This window comes from Arachis hypogaea, chromosome 6 (assembly GCF_003086295.3).
Source record: "Arachis hypogaea cultivar Tifrunner chromosome 6, arahy.Tifrunner.gnm2.J5K5, whole genome shotgun sequence".
Lineage (NCBI taxonomy): Eukaryota > Viridiplantae > Streptophyta > Magnoliopsida > Fabales > Fabaceae > Arachis > Arachis hypogaea.
Window position 1 is genome coordinate 36,743,718 of NC_092041.1, and position 6,950 is coordinate 36,750,667.

The window sequence follows — 6,950 nt, forward strand, 5'->3', positions numbered from 1 at the left end:
TTAATTGGAAGATTTCCTTGATCTTTTAATTTTATAAATCTTGTAGGAAATAAGAAGAAAAAGAAGCAAAGAAGCACAAAAAAAGGAGAAAAAAGAGCTTTGGGACACACTTTGAAGTTGGAGCACACTTTAGAGCCTTAGGCCACACTTTTAAAAGCGTGGCCCATGACCAAATTAAAGGAGAATAGGCAATCAGCACACACTGCCCTGCTCTTGCCAAGGGCAGAGCAATATTGTGATGCAAAGTGAGGTTGGAAGCAAGAATTTTCGCTAAGGTAAAAACTGGGCGCTCACAGCATGACCATGCCTATTTCAAAGGGCTATAACTTGAGCTACAGACGTTCGATTGATGTGCTTCTAGTTGCATTGGAAAGCTGACATTCAGAGCTTTCCAACGATATATAGCAATTTATATTTGGCATACAATTGAGGCATGAGTGAAAGGCATCTTTAAAGGCAAAAAATAAGCGAAAATAAACCAAAGTGCTTCCACCAAGGCTCGAAGCTGGAGCCTCACTCCAAAGCAAAGTAGCGCTCATTTTTCTGCTCTGCCCTCTTGGAGAATAGGGCAATGTCGTGCTCTCTTCATGGAAAATCAAGGAAAAATTGCTCCTCAAGTGCTTTCACCAAGGTTCGAACACAAGACCTTCAAGGAAGTAAAGGCAAGGAGCTTGGGCGCGCACACAACTTGGCACGGCCAGCACCAAGCACGCACGCAATGAGGCCGTATGCACCATTTCCTGCTCTGCCCTCCACAAGGGCAGGGCAGCCTCTTGGGAGCAAACACTCATGGGCCAAAATTCAACCAAAATTCCATTTAAATTCAATTCCTCTCCAAATTGACTCAAGGCCAACCAAACCCTTTTCTCCTCAAATCCAGAGCAAGTAAAGCCCACATCATCACTCAAAGGCACATGGATCAATTAAATTAGGATTTTTATTTTTGTAATTTGTTTTAATTTCATTTTCATTTTTTCATTTTGTAAAGCCTATATAAAGGCATCAAGGGGCTCGATTAGAGGGGAGGCTTGCTCCATTAGGGAGTAGTAGTAGTAGATAGCTCTCTCTTAGTTTTCTTTTCTGTTTTGAATCTTGAGTGAGATTGGAGGAATTCTGTTTCATTCTCACTTTGAGAATTCTCTTTGTTTACTTTCTACAGATTTATAAGAAATTGAGGATTGAATTTGAGTCTTCACTGATTGCTTCTCTCTTTTCTTCTGCAATTATTCTCTGTTGGATCAAGGAAGGGATTGAGATCTAGACTTGTTTTCTAGTCTCCTCCACCCCTGATTTCCCTTAGCTATTGAAATTGAGCTGCATTTTACTTTCTGTTTCATTCCTCTTCTGCTACATTTACTTTTCTGCAATTTCCTTTCCTGCATTCTCCACTTTCACATCATTGTTCACATTGAGCTTGATTTGATTTCCTGCACATTTACATTTTCTGCAATTTAAATTTCTAGTTGCTTAATCTATTGCTCTCTTTAATTTCCAGCACCCAACCCCTTTACTTTTGATGCAATTTACGTTTCTTGCAATTTAAGTTTCAGCAATTTAATTATTCTGCACTTTTAATTCCCTGCCATTTACTTTCTGTTGGCTACATTTCATCCAAATTCACTTCAATGTTAGCTTGACTAAATTAATCACCCACTAAAGTTGCTTGATCCATCAATCCCTGTGGGATCGACCTCACTCTTGTGAGTTATTATTACTTGATGCGACCCGGTATACTTGCCGGTTAGATATGTGTGTTGGAAATTTGTTTTCCGCAAAAACACCATCAAGTTTTTGGCGCCGTTGCCGGGGATTGATTAGATCAACAATGACTAAGTGGGTGAGAAGTTTAGATCAAGCATTTTCTTTTTTTTGTTGTCTGTTTTAAAGTTGAAACCAAGGTGTTTGTGTTTTTGCCTCACTAAGCAAAACTCATATCTGATATGAGTAATTTCAATTTTCATTGGTGTTGTGTTCTACAAAATTCAAATGGAGTTCACCTCATCTTTTAATCAAACAAACTTCATGGGATATTGCCCACCATCACAATATGATTCAAGTCATTATTCTAATGATGGTTGGGAATATCACCAAGAAGATACAAATTCTGAGCACTTCAATCAATGGAGACTTGCTCCAGAGTCACAAATTGATCGAGCTGAGCACATGAGATACTGTCCAGAACCACAGAATGACTTATATCATTATCCTCATGGTGTCTGGACATATCAAGAAGAATGTGAACAATCAGTTAAAATGGGACATCTTCTAGAGACACAATATGATCCAGATTTTGATGAGTCTAACAACTACTCATATTGTGGCTGGGAAAGTCAAAATCAAAGAAATCTTAGTAATCCATACTGTGATGAGTTCAATAATTCTTCAAATTGTGATTCAGAGGATCTCCTTCAAAAGTCCAGAGGATTTTTTGAAAGACAAGAACAAGCTTGGAAAAGGAAAGAAATCCTCCGTCAGAGGACAAATGAGCACCTGGAGAACATAAGGAAACACTTAGAACCATTGATGAGCGGATAATTTGTATGCTTTTTGGCATTGTTTTTAGTATGTTTTTAGTATGATCTAGTTAGTTTTTAGTATATTTTTATTAGTTTTTAGTTAAAATTCACTTTTCTGGACTTTACTATGAGTTTGTGTGTTTTTCTGTGATTTCAGGTATTTTCTGGCTGAAATTGAGGGACCTGAGCAAAAATATGATTCAAAGACCAAAAAGGACTGCAGATGCTGTTGGATTCTGACCTCCCTGCACTCGAAGTGGATTTTCTGGAGCTACAGAAGCCCAATTGGCGCGCTCTCAACGGCGTTAAAAAGTAGACATCCTGGGCTTTCCAGCAATATATGATAGTCCATACTTTGCCCAAGATTTGATGGCCCAAACCGGCGCTCAAAGTCACCCTCAGGAATTCCAGCGTTAAACGCCGGAACTGGCACCAAAATGGGAGTTAAACGCCCAAACTGGCATAAAAGCTGGCGTTTAACTCCAAGAAGAGTCTCTACACGAAAATGCTTCATTGCTCAGCCCAAGCACACACCAAGTGGGCCCAGAAGTGGATTTTTATGTCATTTACTCATTTATGTAAACCTTAGGCCACTAGTTTTCTATAAGTAGGACCTTTTACTATTGTATTTTCATCTTTTGATCACTTGAGATCTCTAGATCATCTTTGGACGTCTAGTTCTTAGAACATTGGGAGGCTGGCCTCACGGCCATGCCTAGACCTTGTTCTTATGTATTTTCAACGGTGGAGTTTCTACACACCATAGATTAAGGTGTGGAGCTCTGCTGTACCTCGAGTATTAATGCAATTACTATTGTTCTTCCATTCAATTCCGCTTGTTCTTGATCTAAGATATCACTTGTTCTTCAATTTGATGAATGTGATGATCTGTGACACTCATCATCATTCTCACCTATGAACGTGTGACTGACAACCACCTCCGTTCTACATTCGATTGGGTGAATATCTCTTGGATTCCTGATTGCACGATGCATGGTTGATCGCCTGACAACCGAGTGCTCGCCTGACAACCGAGCCAACCATTCCGTGAGATCAGAGTCTTCGTGGTATAGGCTAGAACTGATGGCGGCATTCAAGAGAATCCGGAAGGTCTAACCTTGTCTGTGGTATTCTGAGTAGGATTCGATGATTGAATGACTGTGACGTGCTTCAAACTCCTAGCAGGCGGGGCGTTAGTGACAGACGCAAAAGAATCGTTGGATTCTATTCCGGCCTAACCGAGAACCGACAGATGATTATCCATGCTGTGACAGAGCATAGGCGACGTAATCACTGAGAGGATGGGAGGTAGCCACTGACAATGGTGAAACCCTACATGAGCTTGCCATGGAAAGGAGTAAGAAGGATTGGATGAAGACAGTAGGAAAGCAGAGAGACGGAAGGGAAGGCATCTTCATGCGCTTATCTGAAGTTCCTACCAATGAATTACATAAGTATCTCTATCTTTACCTTTATGTTTATTTCGTTCATCATCATACATCCATTTGAGTTTGCCTAACTAAGATTTACAAGATGACCATAGCTTGCTTCATACTAACAATCTCCGTGGGATCGACCCTTACTCGCGTAAGGTTTATTACTTGGACGACCCAGTGCACTTGCTGGTTAGTTGTGCGAAGTTGTGTAATGCCATGGTACTAAGCTACCAAGTTTTTGGGGTTCATGACCGGGGATTATGAGAGTTGTGAAAAGTATTGTTCACAATTTCGCGCACCAAGTTTTTGGCGCCGTTGCCGGGGATTGTTCAAGTTTTGAGCAAGCTTTTGGTAACATCAGTGCCAAGGATTGTTGAGTTTGGACAACTGACGGTTCATCTTGTTGCTTAGATTAGGTATTTTTTTTTCAGAGTTCTTAAGAATGAATTCTAGTGTTTCAAGGTGATGTTCTTATCATCACCAAAGCTGATTGATCTTCATCAATTTAGCTCTTGAATGCAATGTTCTGCTGAAGCTTGGCTGACCATGTCTAATTCCTTTAGACTGAAGCTTTAGACTAACATTGCATGATTCCTGGAATTCTCATTAAGAATTTTGATACCTTTATTTTCTTTTTCCACTGAATTTTCGAAAAAAAAAATCCAAAAATATTTCTTGTTTGAGTTTAGTATCTCATGTTAAGTTTGGTGTCAATTGCATGCATTCATTCATGTGTCTTAAGGATCTTCAAATAATTCTTGATGATTTCTTACTCTGATCTTTGAATTCTCTTGACTTGAGTATTTTATGTGTCTCATATGCATTCTCATTAGTGTCAGTAGTATACAAACTGCTAAGTTTGGTGTCTTGCATGCATAGTTATTTGATTCTTGTTGCATTTTGATTTTTCCTTATTATTAAAAATCCAAAAATATTTTTTATTTGTGTCTTCTCAAGTCAATACTACAGAGAAATTAAAGATTCAGAACATACAGCAGAGGAATTACACAGAAAAGCTGGGCGTTCAAAACGCCCAGTGAAGAAGGACAGACTGGCGTTTAAACGCCAGCCAGGGTACCTGGTTGGACGTTTAACGCCCAAAGAGGTATAGTTTTGGGCGTTAAACGCCAGAATGTGCACCATTCTGGGCGTTTAACGCCAGGATGGCTAAAGGGGGAAGATTTTGTTTTCAAATCAAATTTTTTTAAGTTTTCAAAATCTTTTCACAATCAAATCTTTTTCAAATCAATTTTTCAATCAAATCTTTTTCAAAATCAATTTCTTTCCATTTTCAAAGATACTTGCTACCAATTAATGATTTGATTCAACGTTTCAAGTATGTTGCATTTTCTGTTGAGAGAGGTTTAATGTTTGAATCATATCTTTTCTTGTTAGTCAAGTTTTTAATTTTCAAAATCAAATCTTTCTAAAATGTTTTTCAAATCACATCTTCTCAATCACATCTTTTTAAAACCAATCATATTTTCTTAATCACATCTTTTTTTCAAAATATTTTTCAATCAAATCTTTTTGATTTCTAATTTCAAAACCTTTTTTTCAAAAATCACTTGATTTCTTTTCAACTTTCATTTTCGAAAATTAAGTAATGTTTTTCAAAAATATTTTCAAAATTTTTCACTTAATTTTCGAAAATCACTTCCCTTCTTCTCACATCCTTCTATTTATGGACTAACACTATTCTTTAATGCAAAATTCGAACTCCATCTTCTTTGATAAGTTCGAATTTTCTACTTCTGTCTTCTACCTTTCTCTTCCTCTGACACTTCAAGGAATCTCTATACTGTGACATAGAGGATTCCACATTTTCTTGTTCTCTTCTCTTTCTTATGAGCAGGAGCAAAGACAAAAGCATTCTTGTTGAAGCTGATCCTGAACCTGAAAGGACCTTGAAGAGAAAGCTAAGAGAAGCCAAAGCACAACTCTCTTTAGAGGACCTGACCGAATTCTTCAAAGAAGAAGAACACATGGCAGTCGAAAACAACAATGCCAACAATGCAAGGAAGGTGCTGGGTGACTTTACTGCACCTACTCCCGATTTCTATGGGAGAAGCATCTCTATCCCTGCCATTGGAGCAAACAACTTTGAGCTTAAGCCTCAATTAGTTTCTCTAATGCAACAGAATTGCAAGTTCCATGGACTTCCATTGGAAGATCCTCATCAGTTTTTAGCTGAATTCTTGCAAATCTGTGACACAGTCAAGACTAATGGGGTTGACCCTGAGGTCTACAGACTTATGCTATTCCCTTTTGCTGTAAGAGACAGAGCTAGAACATGGTTGGACTCTCAACCTAAAGAAAGCCTGGACTCTTGGGAAAAGCTAGTCAATGCCTTCTTGGCAAAGTTCTTTCCACCTCAAAAATTGAGTAAGCTTAGAGTGGAAGTCCAAACCTTCAGACAGAAGGAAGGAGAATCCCTCTATGAAGCTTGGGAAAGATACAAACAATTAATCAGAAAATGTCCCTCTGACATGCTTTCTGAATGGAGCATCATAGGAATTTTCTATGATGGTCTCTCTGAACTATCCAAGATGTCTTTGGATAGCTCTGCAGGAGGATCTCTTCATCTGAAGAAGACGCCTACTGAAGCTCAAGAACTGATTGAAATGGTTGCAAATAACCAATTCATGTACACTTCTGAAAGAAATCCTGTGAACAAGGGGACTAGTCAGAAGAAAGGAGTTCTTGAGATTGACACTTTGAATGCCATATTGGCTCAGAACAAAATATTGACCCAACAAGTCAATATGATTTCCCAAAGTCTGTCTGGAATGCAAAATGCACCAAGTAGTACTAAGGAAGCTTCATCTGAGGAAGAAGCTTATGATCCTGAGAACCCTTCAATGGAAGAGGTGAATTACATGGGAGAACCCTATGGAAACACCTATAATCCTTCATGGAGAAATCATCCAAATTTTTCATGGAAGGATCAACAGAGACCCCAACAAGGTTTCAACAACAATAATGGTGGAAGAAACAG

General features: G+C 38.6%; 1 non-coding gene across 1 annotated transcript; it reads right to left on the reverse strand.

Moving 5' to 3' along the window:
- Window positions 1-6,339: 6,339 nt before the first annotated feature.
- Window positions 6,340-6,447, reverse strand: LOC112700524 (small nucleolar RNA R71). The gene has a single exon (XR_003153432.1). It is a non-coding gene; the product is annotated as a small nucleolar RNA R71 (small nucleolar RNA).
- Between the last annotated feature and the right edge of the window lie 503 nt (window positions 6,448-6,950).